The sequence below is a fragment of the Hyla sarda genome, unplaced genomic scaffold (assembly GCF_029499605.1).
Source record: "Hyla sarda isolate aHylSar1 unplaced genomic scaffold, aHylSar1.hap1 scaffold_1026, whole genome shotgun sequence".
Lineage (NCBI taxonomy): Eukaryota > Metazoa > Chordata > Amphibia > Anura > Hylidae > Hyla > Hyla sarda.
This window is the reverse complement of record NW_026607645.1, coordinates 49664-71757: the sequence shown is the minus strand read 5'-3', so window position 1 is coordinate 71757 and position 22094 is coordinate 49664. Positions and strand designations below refer to the sequence as shown.

The 22094-nt window shown below is 46.0% G+C and overlaps 10 pseudogenes; all 10 read left to right on the top strand.

The window, feature by feature from the left end:
- Nucleotides 1–263: 263 nt before the first annotated feature.
- On the top strand, nucleotides 264–527 carry LOC130298927 (U2 spliceosomal RNA; annotated as a pseudogene).
- Nucleotides 528–7662: 7135 nt separating this feature from the next.
- LOC130298926 (U2 spliceosomal RNA) lies at nucleotides 7663–7926 on the top strand (annotated as a pseudogene).
- A 1482-nt stretch (nucleotides 7927–9408) lies between these two features.
- LOC130298925 (U2 spliceosomal RNA) lies at nucleotides 9409–9672 on the top strand (annotated as a pseudogene).
- A 1470-nt stretch (nucleotides 9673–11142) lies between these two features.
- LOC130298924 (U2 spliceosomal RNA) lies at nucleotides 11143–11406 on the top strand (annotated as a pseudogene).
- A 1470-nt stretch (nucleotides 11407–12876) lies between these two features.
- On the top strand, nucleotides 12877–13140 carry LOC130298923 (U2 spliceosomal RNA; annotated as a pseudogene).
- Nucleotides 13141–14625: 1485 nt separating this feature from the next.
- LOC130298922 (U2 spliceosomal RNA) lies at nucleotides 14626–14889 on the top strand (annotated as a pseudogene).
- Nucleotides 14890–16364: 1475 nt separating this feature from the next.
- Nucleotides 16365–16628, top strand: LOC130298921 (U2 spliceosomal RNA; annotated as a pseudogene).
- Nucleotides 16629–18120: 1492 nt separating this feature from the next.
- LOC130298920 (U2 spliceosomal RNA) lies at nucleotides 18121–18384 on the top strand (annotated as a pseudogene).
- Nucleotides 18385–19866: 1482 nt separating this feature from the next.
- LOC130298918 (U2 spliceosomal RNA) lies at nucleotides 19867–20130 on the top strand (annotated as a pseudogene).
- A 1486-nt stretch (nucleotides 20131–21616) lies between these two features.
- On the top strand, nucleotides 21617–21880 carry LOC130298917 (U2 spliceosomal RNA; annotated as a pseudogene).
- Nucleotides 21881–22094: the final 214 nt, after the last annotated feature.

Genomic DNA, 22094 nt, shown 5'->3' with positions numbered 1-22094 from the left:
AAGAGGAGGAGTGATGGGGGTTCAGGCAAAAGCCAGGCTATGGATTGCATTGCTAAATGCTCCATCAGAGTGCAATGGTCGCCTGTCCTTTTTTTAAGTGATGATGTGGGTTTAGCCTGTGCTGTATGTATGTATGGGTGGCTGACTGCCACCCACCCAGAAAGTGTATGGGAGGCTGGTTGGCTGCCAGCCTTCCTTCCATTCCTATGAGTAATGTGAGTGCTCATGAAGGGGACATGGTTGGGTCCACCCCTTTCCCGGTTATCCCCTCTAGGCCTTTTGGCTTAGATCAAGTGTAAAAAAAGAAAGGATCTTGCGACAGATCGCATCCTGAGGCACGTTTTTTTTTGTGTGAATACTTGCACTTGGGTGACTTGTGAGCACATACTGATACATACGTTCCCTATCTGGGGACCATAAATTAAATGGATTTTTGAGAAAGGGAGCTGATTTGGAAGCTTGCTTCTGTCGCCCTATGCATTGACCCGATGTGGCAGTATCTTCGGGTAGTGAACAGTGCACCACCCCATTCCAGTGTTAAACAAGAAAGATTCTCATTTAATCCTCCGTGGGTGAGAATTTGAGTTTGAGAATTGGAGACCAAAATGATGAGTTGCACTGACTGGTTTATGAACGTCTATTCATTTAGCGTTTTAATGACCATGTTTGCACACTGATTGGTGTAAAAAAATAAAATAAAACTAAATAATAATAATCTAGCACACCTGTGCAGGTTTGACATGACATGACAGGTAGCTGTCTTGTGGGTGGTGCTGAATCCTGTTAAATGACATGAGGGTCTCATGCCTATACACAAGGGTGTGTGTTACGCCGAGCGCTCCGGGTCCCCGCTCCTCCCCGGAGCGCTCGCTTCACTCCCTCCGCTGCAGCGCTCCGGTCACGTCCTCTGACCCGGGGCGCTGCGATCCTGCTGCCAGCCGGGATGCGATTCGCGATGCGGGTAGCGCCCGCTCGCGATGCGCACCCCGGCTCCCCTACCTGACTCGCTCCCCGTCTGTTCTGTCCCGGCGCGCGCGGCCCCGCTCCCTAGGGCGCGCGCGCGCCGGGTCTCTGCGATTTAAAGGGCCACTGCGCCGCTGATTGGCGCAGTGGTTCCAATTAGAGTTTTCACCTGTGCACTTCCCTATATTACCTCACTTCCCTTGCACTCCCTTGCCGGATCTTGTTGCCTTAGTGCCAGTGAAAGCGTTCCTTGTGTGTTCCTTGCCTGTGTTTCCAGACCTTCTGCCGTTGCCCCTGACTACGATCCTTGCTGCCTGCCCCGACCTTCTGCTACGTCCGACCTTGCTTCTGCCTACTCCCTTGTACCGCGCCTATCTTCAGCAGCCAGAGAGGTGAGCCGTTGCTAGTGGATACGACCTGGTCACTACCGCCGCAGCAAGACCATCCCGCTTTGCGGCGGGCTCTGGTGAAAACCAGTAGTGGCTTAGAACCGGTCCACTAGCACGGTCCACGCCAATCCCTCTCTGGCACAGAGGGTCCACTACCTGCCTGCCGGCATCGTGACAGTAGATCCGGCCATGGATCCCGCTGAAGTTCCTCTGCCAGTTGTCGCTGACCTCACCACGGTGGTCGCCCAGCAGTCACAACAGATAGCGCAACAAGGCCAACAGCTGTCTCAACTGACCGATATGCTACAACAGTTGCTACCACAGCTTCAGCAGTCATCTCCTCCGCCAGCTCCTGCACCTCCTCCGCAGCGAGTGGCCGCTCCTGGGATACGCTTATCCTTGCCAGATAAATTTGATGGGGACTCTAAGTTTTGCCGTGGCTTTCTCTCCCAATGTTCCCTGCATCTGGAGATGATGTCGGACCTGTTTCCCACTGAAAGGTCTAAGGTGGCTTTCGTAGTCAGTCTTCTGTCCGGAAAAGCCCTGTCATGGGCCACACCGCTCTGGGACCGCAATGACCCCGTCACTGCCTCTGTACACTCCTTCTTCTCGGAAATCCGAAGTGTCTTTGAGGAACCTGCCCGAGCCTCTTCTGCTGAGACTGCCCTGTTGAACCTGGTCCAGGGTAATTCTTCCGTTGGCGAGTACGCCGTACAATTCCGTACACTTGCTTCAGAATTGTCCTGGAATAATGAGGCCCTCTGCGCGACCTTCAAAAAAGGCCTATCCAGCAACATTAAAGATGTTCTGGCCGCACGAGAAATTCCTGCTAATCTACATGAACTTATTCACCTAGCCACTCGCATTGACATGCGTTTTTCTGAAAGGCGTCAGGAACTCCGCCAAGATATGGACTCTGTTCGCACGAGGCGTTTCGTCTCCTCGGCTCTTCTCTCCTCTGGTCCCCTGCAATCTGTTCCTGTGCCCCCCGCCGTGGAGGCTATGCAGGTCGACCGGTCTCGCCTGACACCTCAAGAGAGGACACGACGCCGTATGGAGAACCTCTGCCTGTACTGTGCTAGTACCGAACACTTCCTGAGGGATTGTCCTATCCGTCCTCCCCGCCTGGAAAGACGTACGCTGACTCCGCACAAAGGTGAGACAGTCCTTGATGTCTACTCTGCTTCTCCACGTCTTACTGTGCCTGTGCGGTTGTCTGCCTCTGCCTTCTCCTTCTCTACAGTGGCTTTCTTGGACTCTGGATCTGCAGGAAATTTTATTTTGGCCTCTCTCGTCAACAGGTTCAACATCCCTGTGACCGGTCTTGCCAGACCCCTCTACATCAATTGTGTAAATAATGAAAGATTGGACTGTACCATACGTTTCCGCACGGAGCCCCTTCTTATGAGCATCGGATCTCATCATGAGAGGATTGAACTTTTGGTCCTCCCCAATTGCACCTCGGAGATTCTCCTTGGACTTCCCTGGCTTCAACTTCATTCCCCAACCCTGGATTGGTCCACTGGGGAGATCAAGAGTTGGGGGTCCTCTTGTTCCAAGAACTGTCTAAAACCGGTTCCCAGTAACCCTTGCCGTAACCCTGTGGTTCCTCCAGTAACCGGTCTCCCTAAGGCCTATATGGACTTCGCGGATGTTTTCTGCAAAAAACAAGCTGAGACTCTACCTCCTCACAGGCCTTATGATTGCCCTATCGACCTCCTCCCGGGTACTACTCCACCCCGGGGCAGAATTTATCCTCTCTCTGCCCCAGAGACTCTTGCCATGTCCGAATACGTCCAGGAGAATCTAAAAAAGGGCTTTATCCGTAAATCCTCCTCTCCTGCCGGAGCCGGATTTTTCTTTGTGTCCAAAAAAGATGGCTCCCTACGTCCTTGCATTGACTACCGCGGTCTTAATAAAATCACGGTTAAGAACCGCTACCCCTTACCCCTCATCTCTGAACTCTTTGATCGCCTCCAAGGTGCCCACATCTTCACTAAATTAGACTTAAGAGGCGCCTATAACCTCATCCGCATCAGAGAGGGGGACGAGTGGAAAACGGCATTTAACACCAGAGATGGACACTTTGAGTATTTGGTCATGCCCTTTGGACTGTGTAATGCCCCTGCCGTCTTCCAAGACTTTGTCAATGAAATTTTTCGTGATCTGTTATACTCCTGTGTTGTGGTATATCTGGACGATATCCTAATTTTTTCTGCCAATCTAGAAGAACACCGCCAGCATGTCCGTATGGTTCTTCAGAGACTTCGTGACAACCAACTCTATGCCAAAATTGAGAAATGTCTGTTTGAATGCCAATCTCTTCCTTTTCTAGGATATTTGGTCTCTGGCCAGGGACTACAGATGGATCCAGACAAGCTCTCTGCCGTCTTAAATTGGCCACGCCCCTCCGGACTCCGTGCTATCCAACGCTTTTTGGGGTTCGCCAATTATTACAGGCAATTTATTCCACATTTTTCTACCATTGTGGCTCCTATCGTGGCTTTAACCAAGAAAAATGCTGATCCCAAGTCCTGGCCTCCTCAAGCAGAAGACTCCTTTAAACGACTCAAGTCTACCTTTTCTTCGGCTCCCGTGCTCTCCAGACCTGACCCTTCCAAACCCTTCCTATTGGAGGTTGATGCCTCCTCAGTAGGAGCTGGAGCTGTTCTTCTACAAAAAAATCCTTCCGGGCATGCTGTCACTTGTGGTTTTTTCTCTAGGACCTTCTCTCCAGCGGAGAGGAACTACTCCATCGGGGATCGAGAGCTTCTAGCCATTAAATTAGCACTTGAGGAATGGAGGCATCTGCTGGAGGGATCAAGATTTCCTGTTATTATCTACACCGACCACAAGAACCTCTCCTACCTCCAGTCGGCCCAACGGCTGAATCCTCGCCAGGCCCGGTGGTCTCTGTTCTTTGCCCGATTTAATTTTGAGATTCACTTTCGTCCTGCCGATAAGAACATTAGGGCCGATGCTCTCTCTCGTTCCTCGGATGCCTCAGAAGTTGATCTCCCTCCGCAACACATCATTCCACCTGACTGCCTGATCTCCACTTCTCCTGCCTCCATCAGGCAGACTCCTCCAGGAAAGACCTTTGTTTCTCCACGCCAACGCCTCGGAATCCTCAAATGGGGTCACTCCTCCCATCTCGCAGGTCATGCGGGCATCAAGAAATCTGTGCAACTCATCTCCCGCTTCTATTGGTGGCCGACTCTGGAGACGGATGTTGGGGACTTTGTGCGAGCCTGCACTATCTGTGCCCGGGATAAGACTCCTCGCCAGAAGCCCGCTGGTTTTCTTCATCCTCTGCCTGTCCCCAAACAGCCTTGGTCTCTGATTGGTATGGATTTTATTACTGATTTACCCCCTTCCCGTGGCAACACCGTTATTTGGGTGGTCGTTGATCGATTCTCCAAAATGGCACATTTCATCCCTCTTCCTGGTCTTCCTTCTGCGCCTCAGTTGGCTAAACAATTTTTTGTACACATTTTTCGTCTTCACGGGTTGCCTACGCAGATTGTCTCGGATAGAGGGGTCCAATTCGTGTCTAAATTCTGGAGGGCTCTCTGTAAACAACTCAAGATTAAATTAAATTTTTCCTCTGCATATCATCCCCAGTCCAATGGACAAGTAGAAAGAATTAACCAGATCCTGGGTGATTATTTGCGACATTTTGTTTCCTCCCGCCAGGATGACTGGGCAGATCTCCTTCCATGGGCCGAATTTTCGTATAACTTCAGGGTCTCTGAATCTTCCTCCAAATCCCCATTTTTCGTGGTGTACGGCCGTCACCCTCTTCCCCCCCTCCCTACCCCCTTGCCCTCTGGTCTGCCCGCTGTGGATGAAATTTCTCGTGACCTTTCCATTATATGGAGAGAGACCCAAAATTCTCTTTTACAGGCTTCTTCACGCATGAAGAGGTTCGCGGATAAGAAAAGAAGAGCTCCCCCCGTTTTTTCCCCTGGAGACAAGGTATGGCTCTCCGCTAAATATGTCCGCTTCCGTGTCCCTAGCTACAAGTTGGGACCACGCTATCTTGGTCCTTTCAAAATTTTGTGTCAAATTAATCCTGTCTCTTATAAACTTCTTCTTCCTCCTTCTCTTCGTATCCCTAATGCCTTTCACGTCTCTCTTCTCAAACCACTCATCCTCAACCGTTTTTCTCCCAAATCTGTTCCTCCCACTCCTGTTTCCGGCTCCTCGGACGTCTTCTCGGTCAAGGAAATTTTGGCTGCCAAAAAGGTCAGAGGGAAAAATTTTTTTTTAGTTGACTGGGAGGGTTGTGGTCCTGAAGAGAGATCCTGGGAACCTGAGGACAACATCCTTGACAAAAGTCTGCTCCTCAGGTTCTCAGGCTCCAAGAAGAGGGGGAGACCCAAGGGGGGGGGTACTGTTACGCCGAGCGCTCCGGGTCCCCGCTCCTCCCCGGAGCGCTCGCTTCACTCCCTCCGCTGCAGCGCTCCGGTCACGTCCTCTGACCCGGGGCGCTGCGATCCTGCTGCCAGCCGGGATGCGATTCGCGATGCGGGTAGCGCCCGCTCGCGATGCGCACCCCGGCTCCCCTACCTGACTCGCTCCCCGTCTGTTCTGTCCCGGCGCGCGCGGCCCCGCTCCCTAGGGCGCGCGCGCGCCGGGTCTCTGCGATTTAAAGGGCCACTGCGCCGCTGATTGGCGCAGTGGTTCCAATTAGAGTTTTCACCTGTGCACTTCCCTATATTACCTCACTTCCCTTGCACTCCCTTGCCGGATCTTGTTGCCTTAGTGCCAGTGAAAGCGTTCCTTGTGTGTTCCTTGCCTGTGTTTCCAGACCTTCTGCCGTTGCCCCTGACTACGATCCTTGCTGCCTGCCCCGACCTTCTGCTACGTCCGACCTTGCTTCTGCCTACTCCCTTGTACCGCGCCTATCTTCAGCAGCCAGAGAGGTGAGCCGTTGCTAGTGGATACGACCTGGTCACTACCGCCGCAGCAAGACCATCCCGCTTTGCGGCGGGCTCTGGTGAAAACCAGTAGTGGCTTAGAACCGGTCCACTAGCACGGTCCACGCCAATCCCTCTCTGGCACAGAGGGTCCACTACCTGCCTGCCGGCATCGTGACAGTGTGTCATTGCTGTTGCTTGACCATGCATTGGTTTCTGTGGTCAGTGAATGATAAAAACTAAATTTACCATCCATTGATGGATGGGAAATCCGCCATGAGGCATTTGTTTTTAGAAACTGCTGCTCACAACCAATGTTGCAATGGAGTGTCTCCATCTGCTGGTGGTATTGGAAAGGCATTAGTGCTATGACAGGGTCTGAAGAAGAAGAAGAAGAAGAAGAAGAAGAAGAAGAAGAAGAAGACGGAAAAAAATATATATAAAAAGAAAAAGAGAGAGAGAGAGAGAGACTGACTTAGTGAGCGAGTGAGTGAGAGAGTGAGAGTGAGTGAGAGTGAATGAGTGAGTGAGTGATTGAGTGAGTGAGTGAGTGAGTGAGTGAGTGAGTGAGAACAAATGAGTTAAAGCAAGTGAGTGAGAGAGATCGAATGAATGAAAGTCTGAATGACAGAAAGAAAAAAGGATGAAGAAAGAAGCATGAAGAAAAAAAAATGTATATGGAGTTGCTGACATGAGTGCAATCTACAAAGCCGTTGAGGCTGATCCTCATGGGAGGATTATTGCACCAGGACCCTTAGCACTTTTAAAATGCCATTCAATGCCACGGGCTAGATGTAAACTGCAGATGACCATGTTGTGGTAGTTACCATGGATACCCAAGTGATGTGTGAGCTAACACATAGGCCCAACAGATTCCAAGAAGGCCAGAATCACCAGCGGCACCACCATCGATTGTCAGGTCACCCAGATTCAGCAAATACCAGAGTCCAAAATGATGCAGGTTTATACTGTTAATTTTCAGTTTATCGTTACAGTTGGTGTTATTCCATGTCGGAAGGGACGCAGCTACAGCCAGTGGGGTAACTAGAGACAGGCAGGCAGCTATGTGCAACAAAGGTAGGCGTGTTGTTTTCATATGCAGATCTGAAATATTGTCTTATATGCAAGAGGAGGAGTGATGGGGGTTCAGGCAAAAGCCAGGCTATGGATTGCATTGCTAAATGCTCCATCAGAGTGCAATGGTCGCCTGTCCTTTTTTTAAGTGATGATGTGGGTTTAGCCTGTGCTGTATGTATGTATGGGTGGCTGACTGCCACCCACCCAGAAAGTGTATGGGAGGCTGGTTGGCTGCCAGCCTTCCTTCCATTCCTATGAGTAATGTGAGTGCTCATGAAGGGGACATGGTTGGGTCCACCCCTTTCCCGGTTATCCCCTCTAGGCCTTTTGGCTTAGATCAAGTGTAAAAAAAGAAAGGATCTTGCGACAGATCGCATCCTGAGGCACGTTTTTTTTTGTGTGAATACTTGCACTTGGGTGACTTGTGAGCACATACTGATACATACGTTCCCTATCTGGGGACCATAAATTAAATGGATTTTTGAGAAAGGGAGCTGATTTGGAAGCTTGCTTCTGTCGCCCTATGCATTGACCCGATGTGGCAGTATCTTCGGGTAGTGAACAGTGCACCACCCCATTCCAGTGTTAAACAAGAAAGATTCTCATTTAATCCTCCGTGGGTGAGAATTTGAGTTTGAGAATTGGAGACCAAAATGATGAGTTGCACTGACTGGTTTATGAACGTCTATTCATTTAGCGTTTTAATGACCATGTTTGCACACTGATTGGTGTAAAAAAATAAAATAAAACTAAATAATAATAATCTAGCACACCTGTGCAGGTTTGACATGACATGACAGGTAGCTGTCTTGTGGGTGGTGCTGAATCCTGTTAAATGACATGAGGGTCTCATGCCTATACACAAGGGTGTGTCATTGCTGTTGCTTGGCCATGCATTGGTTTCTGTGGTCAGTGAATGATAAAAACAAAATTTATCATCCATTGATGGATGGGAAATCCGCCATGAGGCATTTGTTTTTAGAAACTGCTGCTCACAACCAATGTTGCAATGGAGTGTCTCCATCTGCTGGTGGTATTGGAAAGGCATTAGTGCTATGACAGGGTCTGAAGAAGAAGAAGAAGAAGAAGAAGAAGAAGACGGAAAAAAATATATATAAAAAGAAAAAGAGAGAGAGAGAGAGAGAGACTGACTTAGTGAGCGAGTGAGTGAGAGAGTGAGAGTGAGTGAGAGTGAATGAGTGAGTGAGTGATTGAGTGAGTGAGTGAGTGAGTGAGTGAGAACAAATGAGTTAAAGCAAGTGAGTGAGAGAGATCGAATGAATGAAAGTCTGAATGACAGAAAGAAAAAAGGATGAAGAAAGAAGCATGAAGAAAAAAAAATGTATATGGAGTTGCTGACATGAGTGCAATCTACAAAGCCGTTGAGGCTGATCCTCATGGGAGGATTATTGCACCAGGACCCTTAGCACTTTTAAAATGCCATTCAATGCCACGGGCTAGATGTAAACTGCAGATGACCATGTTGTGGTAGTTACCATGGATACCCAAGTGATGTGTGAGCTAACACATAGGCCCAACAGATTCCAAGAAGGCCAGAATCACCAGCGGCACCACCATCGATTGTCAGGTCACCCGGATTCAGCAAATACCAGAGTCCAAAATGATGCAGGTTTATACTGTTAATTTTCAGTTTATCGTTACAGTTGGTGTTATTCCATGTCGGAAGGGACGCAGCTACAGCCAGTGGGGTAACTAGAGACAGGCAGGCAGCTATGTGCAACAAAGGTAGGCGTGTTGTTTTCATATGCAGATCTGAAATATTGTCTTATATGCAAGAGGAGGAGTGATGGGGGTTCAGGCAAAAGCCAGGCTATGGATTGCATTGCTAAATGCTCCATCAGAGTGCAATGGTCGCCTGTCCTTTTTTTAAGTGATGATGTGGGTTTAGCCTGTGCTGTATGTATGTATGGGTGGCTGACTGCCACCCACCCAGAAAGTGTATGGGAGGCTGGTTGGCTGCCAGCCTTCCTTCCATTCCTATGAGTAATGTGAGTGCTCATGAAGGGGACATGGTTGGGTCCACCCCTTTCCCGGTTATCCCCTCTAGGCCTTTTGGCTTAGATCAAGTGTAAAAAAAGAAAGGATCTTGCGACAGATCGCATCCTGAGGCACGTTTTTTTTTGTGTGAATACTTGCACTTGGGTGACTTGTGAGCACATACTGATACATACGTTCCCTATCTGGGGACCATAAATTAAATGGATTTTTGAGAAAGGGAGCTGATTTGGAAGCTTGCTTCTGTCGCCCTATGCATTGACCCGATGTGGCAGTATCTTCGGGTAGTGAACAGTGCACCACCCCATTCCAGTGTTAAACAAGAAAGATTCTCATTTAATCCTCCGTGGGTGAGAATTTGAGTTTGAGAATTGGAGACCAAAATGATGAGTTGCACTGACTGGTTTATGAACGTCTATTCATTTAGCGTTTTAATGACCATGTTTGCACACTGATTGGTGTAAAAAAATAAAATAAAACTAAATAATAATAATCTAGCACACCTGTGCAGGTTTGACATGACATGACAGGTAGCTGTCTTGTGGGTGGTGCTGAATCCTGTTAAATGACATGAGGGTCTCATGCCTATACACAAGGGTGTGTCATTGCTGTTGCTTGACCATGCATTGGTTTCTGTGGTCAGTGAATGATAAAAACAAAATTTACCATCCATTGATGGATGGGAAATCCGCCATGAGGCATTTGTTTTTAGAAACTGCTGCTCACAACCAATGTTGCAATGGAGTGTCTCCATCTGCTGGTGGTATTGGAAAGGCATTAGTGCTATGACAGGGTCTGAAGAAGAAGAAGAAGAAGAAGAAGACGGAAAAAAATATATATAAAAAGAAAAAGAGAGAGAGAGAGAGAGACTGACTTAGTGAGCGAGTGAGTGAGAGAGTGAGAGTGAGTGAGAGTGAATGAGTGAGTGAGTGATTGAGTGAGTGAGTGAGTGAGTGAGAACAAATGAGTTAAAGCAAGTGAGTGAGAGAGATCGAATGAATGAAAGTCTGAATGACAGAAAGAAAAAAGGATGAAGAAAGAAGCATGAAGAAAAAAAAATGTATATGGAGTTGCTGACATGAGTGCAATCTACAAAGCCGTTGAGGCTGATCCTCATGGGAGGATTATTGCACCAGGACCCTTAGCACTTTTAAAATGCCATTCAATGCCACGGGCTAGATGTAAACTGCAGATGACCATGTTGTGGTAGTTACCATGGATACCCAAGTGATGTGTGAGCTAACACATAGGCCCAACAGATTCCAAGAAGGCCAGAATCACCAGCGGCACCACCATCGATTGTCAGGTCACCCGGATTCAGCAAATACCAGAGTCCAAAATGATGCAGGTTTATACTGTTAATTTTCAGTTTATCGTTACAGTTGGTGTTATTCCATGTCGGAAGGGACGCAGCTACAGCCAGTGGGGTAACTAGAGACAGGCAGGCAGCTATGTGCAACAAAGGTAGGCGTGTTGTTTTCATATGCAGATCTGAAATATTGTCTTATATGCAAGAGGAGGAGTGATGGGGGTTCAGGCAAAAGCCAGGCTATGGATTGCATTGCTAAATGCTCCATCAGAGTGCAATGGTCGCCTGTCCTTTTTTTAAGTGATGATGTGGGTTTAGCCTGTGCTGTATGTATGTATGGGTGGCTGACTGCCACCCACCCAGAAAGTGTATGGGAGGCTGGTTGGCTGCCAGCCTTCCTTCCATTCCTATGAGTAATGTGAGTGCTCATGAAGGGGACATGGTTGGGTCCACCCCTTTCCCGGTTATCCCCTCTAGGCCTTTTGGCTTAGATCAAGTGTAAAAAAAGAAAGGATCTTGCGACAGATCGCATCCTGAGGCACGTTTTTTTTTGTGTGAATACTTGCACTTGGGTGACTTGTGAGCACATACTGATACATACGTTCCCTATCTGGGGACCATAAATTAAATGGATTTTTGAGAAAGGGAGCTGATTTGGAAGCTTGCTTCTGTCGCCCTATGCATTGACCCGATGTGGCAGTATCTTCGGGTAGTGAACAGTGCACCACCCCATTCCAGTGTTAAACAAGAAAGATTCTCATTTAATCCTCCGTGGGTGAGAATTTGAGTTTGAGAATTGGAGACCAAAATGATGAGTTGCACTGACTGGTTTATGAACGTCTATTCGTTTAGCGTTTTAATGACCATGTTTGCACACTGATTGGTGTAAAAAAATCAAATAAAACTAAATAATAATAATCTAGCACACCTGTGCAGGTTTGACATGACATGACAGGTAGCTGTCTTGTGGGTGGTGCTGAATCCTGTTAAATGACATGAGGGTCTCATGCCTATACACAAGGGTGTGTCATTGCTGTTGCTTGACCATGCATTGGTTTCTGTGGTCAGTGAATGATAAAAACAAAATTTACCATCCATTGATGGATGGGAAATCCGCCATGAGGCATTTGTTTTTAGAAACTGCTGCTCACAACCAATGTTGCAATGGAGTGTCTCCATCTGCTGGTGGTATTGGAAAGGCATTAGTGCTATGACAGGGTCTGAAGAAGAAGAAGAAGAAGAAGAAGACGGAAAAAAATATATATAAAAAGAAAAAGAGAGAGAGAGAGAGAGACTGACTTAGTGAGCGAGTGAGTGAGAGAGTGAGAGTGAGTGAGAGTGAATGAGTGAGTGAGTGATTGAGTGAGTGAGTGAGTGAGTGAGAACAAATGAGTTAAAGCAAGTGAGTGAGAGAGATCGAATGAATGAAAGTCTGAATGACAGAAAGAAAAAAGGATGAAGAAAGAAGCATGAAGAAAAAAAAATGTATATGGAGTTGCTGACATGAGTGCAATCTACAAAGCCGTTGAGGCTGATCCTCATGGGAGGATTATTGCACCAGGACCCTTAGCACTTTTAAAATGCCATTCAATGCCACGGGCTAGATGTAAACTGCAGATGACCATGTTGTGGTAGTTACCATGGATACCCAAGTGATGTGTGAGCTAACACATAGGCCCAACAGATTCCAAGAAGGCCAGAATCACCAGCGGCACCACCATCGATTGTCAGGTCACCCGTATTCAGCAAATACCAGAGTCCAAAATGATGCAGGTTTATACTGTTAATTTTCAGTTTATCGTTACAGTTGGTGTTATTCCATGTCGGAAGGGACGCAGCTACAGCCAGTGGGGTAACTAGAGACAGGCAGGCAGCTATGTGCAACAAAGGTAGGCGTGTTGTTTTCATATGCAGATCTGAAATATTGTCTTATATGCAAGAGGAGGAGTGATGGGGGTTCAGGCAAAAGCCAGGCTATGGATTGCATTGCTAAATGCTCCATCAGAGTGCAATGGTCGCCTGTCCTTTTTTTAAGTGATGATGTGGGTTTAGCCTGTGCTGTATGTATGTATGGGTGGCTGACTGCCACCCACCCAGAAAGTGTATGGGAGGCTGGTTGGCTGCCAGCCTTCCTTCCATTCCTATGAGTAATGTGAGTGCTCATGAAGGGGACATGGTTGGGTCCACCCCTTTCCCGGTTATCCCCTCTAGGCCTTTTGGCTTAGATCAAGTGTAAAAAAAGAAAGGATCTTGCGACAGATCGCATCCTGAGGCACGTTTTTTTTTGTGTGAATACTTGCACTTGGGTGACTTGTGAGCACATACTGATACATACGTTCCCTATCTGGGGACCATAAATTAAATGGATTTTTGAGAAAGGGAGCTGATTTGGAAGCTTGCTTCTGTCGCCCTATGCATTGACCCGATGTGGCAGTATCTTCGGGTAGTGAACAGTGCACCACCCCATTCCAGTGTTAAACAAGAAAGATTCTCATTTAATCCTCCGTGGGTGAGAATTTGAGTTTGAGAATTGGAGACCAAAATGATGAGTTGCACTGACTGGTTTATGAACGTCTATTCATTTAGCGTTTTAATGACCATGTTTGCACACTGATTGGTGTAAAAAAATAAAATAAAACTAAATAATAATAATCTAGCACACCTGTGCAGGTTTGACATGACATGACAGGTAGCTGTCTTGTGGGTGGTGCTGAATCCTGTTAAATGACATGAGGGTCTCATGCCTATACACAAGGGTGTGTCATTGCTGTTGCTTGACCATGCATTGGTTTCTGTGGTCAGTGAATGATAAAAACAAAATTTACCATCCATTGATGGATGGGAAATCCGCCATGAGGCATTTGTTTTTAGAAACTGCTGCTCACAACCAATGTTGCAATGGAGTGTCTCCATCTGCTGGTGGTATTGGAAAGGCATTAGTGCTATGACAGGGTCTGAAGAAGAAGAAGAAGAAGAAGAAGAAGAAGAAGAAGAAGACGGAAAAAAATATATATAAAAAGAAAAAGAGAGAGAGAGAGAGAGACTGACTTAGTGAGCGAGTGAGTGAGAGAGTGAGAGTGAGTGAGAGTGAATGAGTGAGTGAGTGATTGAGTGAGTGAGTGAGTGAGTGAGAACAAATGAGTTAAAGCAAGTGAGTGAGAGAGATCGAATGAATGAAAGTCTGAATGACAGAAAGAAAAAAGGATGAAGAAAGAAGCATGAAGAAAAAAAAATGTATATGGAGTTGCTGACAAGAGTGCAATCTACAAAGCCGTTGAGGCTGATCCTCATGGGAGGATTATTGCACCAGGACCCTTAGCACTTTTAAAATGCCATTCAATGCCACGGGCTAGATGTAAACTGCAGATGACCATGTTGTGGTAGTTACCATGGATACCCAAGTGATGTGTGAGCTAACACATAGGCCCAACAGATTCCAAGAAGGCCAGAATCACCAGCGGCACCACCATCGATTGTCAGGTCACCCGGATTCAGCAAATACCAGAGTCCAAAATGATGCAGGTTTATACTGTTAATTTTCAGTTTATCGTTACAGTTGGTGTTATTCCATGTCGGAAGGGACGCAGCTACAGCCAGTGGGGTAACTAGAGACAGGCAGGCAGCTATGTGCAACAAAGGTAGGCGTGTTGTTTTCATATGCAGATCTGAAATATTGTCTTATATGCAAGAGGAGGAGTGATGGGGGTTCAGGCAAAAGCCAGGCTATGGATTGCATTGCTAAATGCTCCATCAGAGTGCAATGGGCGCCTGTCCTTTTTTTAAGTGATGATGTGGGTTTAGCCTGTGCTCTATGTATGTATGGGTGGCTGACTGCCACCCACCCAGAAAGTGTATGGGAGGCTGGTTGGCTGCCAGCCTTCCTTCCATTCCTATGAGTAATGTGAGTGCTCATGAAGGGGACATGGTTGGGTCCACCCCTTTCCCGGTTATCCCCTCTAGGCCTTTTGGCTTAGATCAAGTGTAAAAAAAGAAAGGATCTTGCGACAGATCGCATCCTGAGGCACGTTTTTTTTTGTGTGAATACTTGCACTTGGGTGACTTGTGAGCACATACTGATACATACGTTCCCTATCTGGGGACCATAAATTAAATGGATTTTTGAGAAAGGGAGCTGATTTGGAAGCTTGCTTCTGTCGCCCTATGCATTGACCCGATGTGGCAGTATCTTCGGGTAGTGAACAGTGCACCACCCCATTCCAGTGTTAAACAAGAAAGATTCTCATTTAATCCTCCGTGGGTGAGAATTTGAGTTTGAGAATTGGAGACCAAAATGATGAGTTGCACTGACTGGTTTATGAACGTCTATTCATTTAGCGTTTTAATGACCATGTTTGCACACTGATTGGTGTAAAAAAATAAAATAAAACTAAATAATAATAATCTAGCACACCTGTGCAGGTTTGACATGACATGACACGTAGCTGTCTTGTGGGTGGTGCTGAATCCTGTTAAATGACATGAGGGTCTCATGCCTATACACAAGGGTGTGTCATTGCTGTTGCTTGACCATGCATTGGTTTCTGTGGTCAGTGAATGATAAAAACAAAATTTACCATCCATTGATGGATGGGAAATCCGCCATGAGGCATTTGTTTTTAGAAACTGCTGCTCACAACCAATGTTGCAATGGAGTGTCTCCATCTGCTGGTGGTATTGGAAAGGCATTAGTGCTATGACAGGGTCTGAAGAAGAAGAAGAAGAAGAAGAAGAAGACGGAAAAAAATATATATAAAAAGAAAAAGAGAGAGAGAGAGAGAGAGACTGACTTAGTGAGCGAGTGAGTGAGAGAGTGAGAGTGAGTGAGAGTGAATGAGTGAGTGAGTGATTGAGTGAGTGAGTGAGTGAGTGAGAACAAATGAGTTAAAGCAAGTGAGTGAGAGAGATCGAATGAATGAAAGTCTGAATGACAGAAAGAAAAAAGGATGAAGAAAGAAGCATGAAGAAAAAAAAATGTATATGGAGTTGCTGACATGAGTGCAATCTACAAAGCCGTTGAGGCTGATCCTCATGGGAGGATTATTGCACCAGGACCCTTAGCACTTTTAAAATGCCATTCAATGCCACGGGCTAGATGTAAACTGCAGATGACCATGTTGTGGTAGTTACCATGGATACCCAAGTGATGTGTGAGCTAACACATAGGCCCAACAGATTCCAAGAAGGCCAGAATCACCAGCGGCACCACCATCGATTGTCAGGTCACCCAGATTCAGCAAATACCAGAGTCCAAAATGATGCAGGTTTATACTGTTAATTTTCAGTTTATCGTTACAGTTGGTGTTATTCCATGTCGGAAGGGACGCAGCTACAGCCAGTGGGGTAACTAGAGACAGGCAGGCAGCTATGTGCAACAAAGGTAGGCGTGTTGTTTTCATATGCAGATCTGAAATATTGTCTTATATGCAAGAGGAGGAGTGATGGGGGTTCAGGCAAAAGCCAGGCTATGGATTGCATTGCTAAATGCTCCATCAGAGTGCAATGGTCGCCTGTCCTTTTTTTAAGTGATGATGTGGGTTTAGCCTGTGCTGTATGTATGTATGGGTGGCTGACTGCCACCCACCCAGAAAGTGTATGGGAGGCTGGTTGGCTGCCAGCCTTCCTTCCATTCCTATGAGTAATGTGAGTGCTCATGAAGGGGACATGGTTGGGTCCACCCCTTTCCCGGTTATCCCCTCTAGGCCTTTTGGCTTAGATCAAGTGTAAAAAAAGAAAGGATCTTGCGACAGATCGCATCCTGAGGCACGTTTTTTTTTGTGTGAATACTTGCACTTGGGTGACTTGTGAGCACATACTGATACATACGTTCCCTATCTGGGGACCATAAATTAAATGGATTTTTGAGAAAGGGAGCTGATTTGGAAGCTTGCTTCTGTCGCCCTATGCATTGACCCGATGTGGCAGTATCTTCGGGTAGTGAACAGTGCACCACCCCATTCCAGTGTTAAACAAGAAAGATTCTCATTTAATCCTCCGTGGGTGAGAATTTGAGTTTGAGAATTGGAGACCAAAATGATGAGTTGCACTGACTGGTTTATGAACGTCTATTCATTTAGCGTTTTAATGACCATGTTTGCACACTGATTGGTGTAAAAAAATAAAATAAAACTAAATAATAATAATCTAGCACACCTGTGCAGGTTTGACATGACATGACAGGTAGCTGTCTTGTGGGTGGTGCTGAATCCTGTTAAATGACATGAGGGTCTCATGCCTATACACAAGGGTGTGTCATTGCTGTTGCTTGACCATGCATTGGTTTCTGTGGTCAGTGAATGATAAAAACAAAATTTACCATCCATTGATGGATGGGAAATCCGCCATGAGGCATTTGTTTTTAGAAACTGCTGCTCACAACCAATGTTGCAATGGAGTGTCTCCATCTGCTGGTGGTATTGGAAAGGCATTAGTGCTATGACAGGGTCTGAAGAAGAAGAAGAAGAAGAAGAAGAAGAAGAAGAAGAAGAAGAAGAAGACGGAAAAAAATATATATAAAAAGAAAAAGAGAGAGCGAGAGAGACTGACTTAGTGAGCGAGTGAGTGAGAGAGTGAGAGTGAGTGAGAGTGAATGAGTGAGTGAGTGATTGAGTGAGTGAGTGAGTGAGTGAGAACAAATGAGTTAAAGCAAGTGAGTGAGAGAGATCGAATGAATGAAAGTCTGAATGACAGAAAGAAAAAAGGATGAAGAAAGAAGCATGAAGAAAAAAAAATGTATATGGAGTTGCTGACATGAGTGCAATCTACAAAGCCGTTGAGGCTGATCCTCATGGGAGGATTATTGCACCAGGACCCTTAGCACTTTTAAAATGCCATTCAATGCCACGGGCTAGATGTAAACTGCAGATGACCATGTTGTGGTAGTTACCATGGATACCCAAGTGATGTGTGAGCTAACACATAGGCCCAACAGATTCCAAGAAGGCCAGAATCACCAGCGGCACCACCATCGATTGTCAGGTCACCCAGATTCAGCAAATACCAGAGTCCAAAATGATGCAGGTTTATACTGTTAATTTTCAGTTTATCGTTACAGTTGGTGTTATTCCATGTCGGAAGGGACGCAGCTACAGCCAGTGGGGTAACTAGAGACAGGCAGGCAGCTATGTGCAACAAAGGTAGGCGTGTTGTTTTCATATGCAGATCTGAAATATTGTCTTATATGCAAGAGGAGGAGTGATGGGGGTTCAGGCAAAAGCCAGGCTATGGATTGCATTGCTAAATGCTCCATCAGAGTGCAATGGTCGCCTGTCCTTTTTTTAAGTGATGATGTGGGTTTAGCCTGTGCTGTATGTATGTATGGGTGGCTGACTGCCACCCACCCAGAAAGTGTATGGGAGGCTGGTTGGCTGCCAGCCTTCCTTCCATTCCTATGAGTAATGTGAGTGCTCATGAAGGGGACATGGTTGGGTCCACCCCTTTCCCGGTTATCCCCTCTAGGCCTTTTGGCTTAGATCAAGTGTAAAAAAAGAAAGGATCTTGCGACAGATCGCATCCTGAGGCACGTTTTTTTTTGTGTGAATACTTGCACTTGGGTGACTTGTGAGCACATACTGATACATACGTTCCCTATCTGGGGACCATAAATTAAATGGATTTTTGAGAAAGGGAGCTGATTTGGAAGCTTGCTTCTGTCGCCCTATGCATTGACCCGATGTGGCAGTATCTTCGGGTAGTGAACAGTGCACCACCCCATTCCAGTGTTAAACAAGAAAGATTCTCATTTAATCCTCCGTGGGTGAGAATTTGAGTTTGAGAATTGGAGACCAAAATGATGAGTTGCACTGACTGGTTTATGAACGTCTATTCATTTAGCGTTTTAATGACCATGTTTGCACACTGATTGGTGTAAAAAAATAAAATAAAACTAAATAATAATAATCTAGCACACCTGTGCAGGTTTGACATGACATGACAGGTAGCTGTCTTGTGGGTGGTGCTGAATCCTGTTAAATGACATGAGGGTCTCATGCCTATACACAAGGGTGTGTCATTGCTGTTGCTTGACCATGCATTGGTTTCTGTGGTCAGTGAATGATAAAAACAAAATTTACCATCCATTGATGGATGGGAAATCCGCCATGAGGCATTTGTTTTTAGAAACTGCTGCTCACAACCAATGTTGCAATGGAGTGTCTCCATCTGCTGGTGGTATTGGAAAGGCATTAGTGCTATGACAGGGTCTGAAGAAGAAGAAGAAGAAGAAGAAGAAGAAGAAGAAGACGGAAAAAAATATATATAAAAAGAAAAAGAGAGAGAGAGAGAGAGACTGACTTAGTGAGCGAGTGAGTGAGAGAGTGAGAGTGAGTGAGAGTGAATGAGTGAGTGAGTGATTGAGTGAGTGAGTGAGTGAGTGAGAACAAATGAGTTAAAGCAAGTGAGTGAGAGAGATCGAATGAATGAAAGTCTGAATGACAGAAAGAAAAAAGGATGAAGAAAGAAGCATGAAGAAAAAAAAATGTATATGGAGTTGCTGACATGAGTGCAATCTACAAAGCCGTTGAGGCTGATCCTCATGGGAGGATTATTGCACCAGGACCCTTAGCACTTTTAAAATGCCATTCAATGCCACGGGCTAGATGTAAACTGCAGATGACCATGTTGTGGTAGTTACCATGGATACCCAAGTGATGTGTGAGCTAACACATAGGCCCAACAGATTCCAAGAAGGCCAGAATCACCAGCGGCACCACCATCGATTGTCAGGTCACCCGGATTCAGCAAATACCAGAGTCCAAAATGATGCAGGTTTATACTGTTAATTTTCAGTTTATCGTTACAGTTGGTGTTATTCCATGTCGGAAGGGACGCAGCTACAGCCAGTGGGGTAACTAGAGACAGGCAGGCAGCTATGTGCAACAAAGGTAGGCGTGTTGTTTTCATATGCAGATCTGAAATATTGTCTTATATGCAAGAGGAGGAGTGATGGGGGTTCAGGCAAAAGCCAGGCTATGGATTGCATTGCTAAATGCTCCATCAGAGTGCAATGGTCGCCTGTCCTTTTTTTAAGTGATGATGTGGGTTTAGCCTGTGCTGTATGTATGTATGGGTGGCTGACTGCCACCCACCCAGAAAGTGTATGGGAGGCTGGTTGGCTGCCAGCCTTCCTTCCATTCCTATGAGTAATGTGAGTGCTCATGAAGGGGACATGGTTGGGTCCACCCCTTTCCCGGTTATCCCCTCTAGGCCTTTTGGCTTAGATCAAGTGTAAAAAAAGAAAGGATCTTGCGACAGATCGCATCCTGAGGCACGTTTTTTTTTGTGTGAATACTTGCACTTGGGTGACTTGTGAGCACATACTGATACATACGTTCCCTATCTGGGGACCATAAATTAAATGGATTTTTGAGAAAGGGAGCTGATTTGGAAGCTTGCTTCTGTCGCCCTATGCATTGACCCGATGTGGCAGTATCTTCGGGTAGTGAACAGTGCACCACCCCATTCCAGTGTTAAACAAGAAAGATTCTCATTTAATCCTCCGTGGGTGAGAATTTGAGTTTGAGAATTGGAGACCAAAATGATGAGTTGCACTGACTGGTTTATGAACGTCTATTCATTTAGCGTTTTAATGACCATGTTTGCACACTGATTGGTGTAAAAAAATAAAATAAAACTAAATAATAATAATCTAGCACACCTGTGCAGGTTTGACATGACATGACAGGTAGCTGTCTTGTGGGTGGTGCTGAATCCTGTTAAATGACATGAGGGTCTCATGCCTATACACAAGGGTGTGTCATTGCTGTTGCTTGACCATGCATTGGTTTCTGTGGTCAGTGAATGATAAAAACAAAATTTACCATCCATTGATGGATGGGAAATCCGCCATGAGGCATTTGTTTTTAGAAACTGCTGCTCACAACCAATGTTGCAATGGAGTGTCTCCATCTGCTGGTGGTATTGGAAAGGCATTAGTGCTATGACAGGGTCTGAAGAAGAAGAAGAAGAAGAAGAAGAAGAAGAAGAAGACGGAAAAAAATATATATAAAAAGAAAAAAAGAGAGAGAGAGAGAGACTGACTTAGTGAGCGAGTGAGTGAGAGAGTGAGAGTGAGTGAGAGTGAATGAGTGAGTGAGTGATATAGTGAGTGAGTGAGTGAGTGAGTGAGAACAAATGAGTTAAAGCAAGTGAGTGAGAGAGATCGAATGAATGAAAGTCTGAATGACAGAAAGAAAAAAGGATGAAGAAAGAAGCATGAAGAAAAAAAAATGTATATGGAGTTGCTGACATGAGTGCAATCTACAAAGCCGTTGAGGCTGATCCTCATGGGAGGATTATTGCACCAGGACCCTTAGCACTTTTAAAATGCCATTCAATGCCATGGGCTAGATGTAAACTGCAGATGACCATGTTGTGGTAGTTACCATGGATACCCAAGTGATGTGTGAGCTAACACATAGGCCCAACAGATTCCAAGAAGGCCAGAATCACCAGCGGCACCACCATCGATTGTCAGGTCACCCGGATTCAGCAAATACCAGAGTCCAAAATGATGCAGGTTTATACTGTTAATTTTCAGTTTATCGTTACAGTTGGTGTTATTCCATGTCGGAAGGGACGCAGCTACAGCCAGTGGGGTAACTAGAGACAGGCAGGCAGCTATGTGCAACAAAGGTAGGCGTGTTGTTTTCATATGCAGATCTGAAATATTGTCTTATATGCAAGAGGAGGAGTGATGGGGGTTCAGGCAAAAGCCAGGCTATGGATTGCATTGCTAAATGCTCCATCAGAGTGCAATGGTCGCCTGTCCTTTTTTTAAGTGATGATGTGGGTTTAGCCTGTGCTGTATGTATGTATGGGTGGCTGACTGCCACCCACCCAGAAAGTGTATGGGAGGCTGGTTGGCTGCCAGCCTTCCTTCCATTCCTATGAGTAATGTGAGTGCTCATGAAGGGGACATGGTTGGGTCCACCCCTTTCCCGGTTATCCCCTCTAGGCCTTTTGGCTTAGATCAAGTGTAAAAAAAGAAAGGATCTTGCGACAGATCGCATCCTGAGGCACGTTTTTTTTTGTGTGAATACTTGCACTTGGGTGACTTGTGAGCACATACTGATACATACGTTCCCTATCTGGGGACCATAAATTAAATGGATTTTTGAGAAAGGGAGCTGATTTGGAAGCTTGCTTCTGTCGCCCTATGCATTGACCCGATGTGGCAGTATCTTCGGGTAGTGAACAGTGCACCACCCCATTCCAGTGTTAAACAAGAAAGATTCTCATTTAATCCTCCGTGGGTGAGAATTTGAGTTTGAGAATTGGAGACCAAAATGATGAGTTGCACTGACTGGTTTATGAACGTCTATTCATTTAGCGTTTTAATGACCATGTTTGCACACTGATTGGTGTAAAAAAATAAAATAAAACTAAATAATAATAATCTAGCACACCTGTGCAGGTTTGACA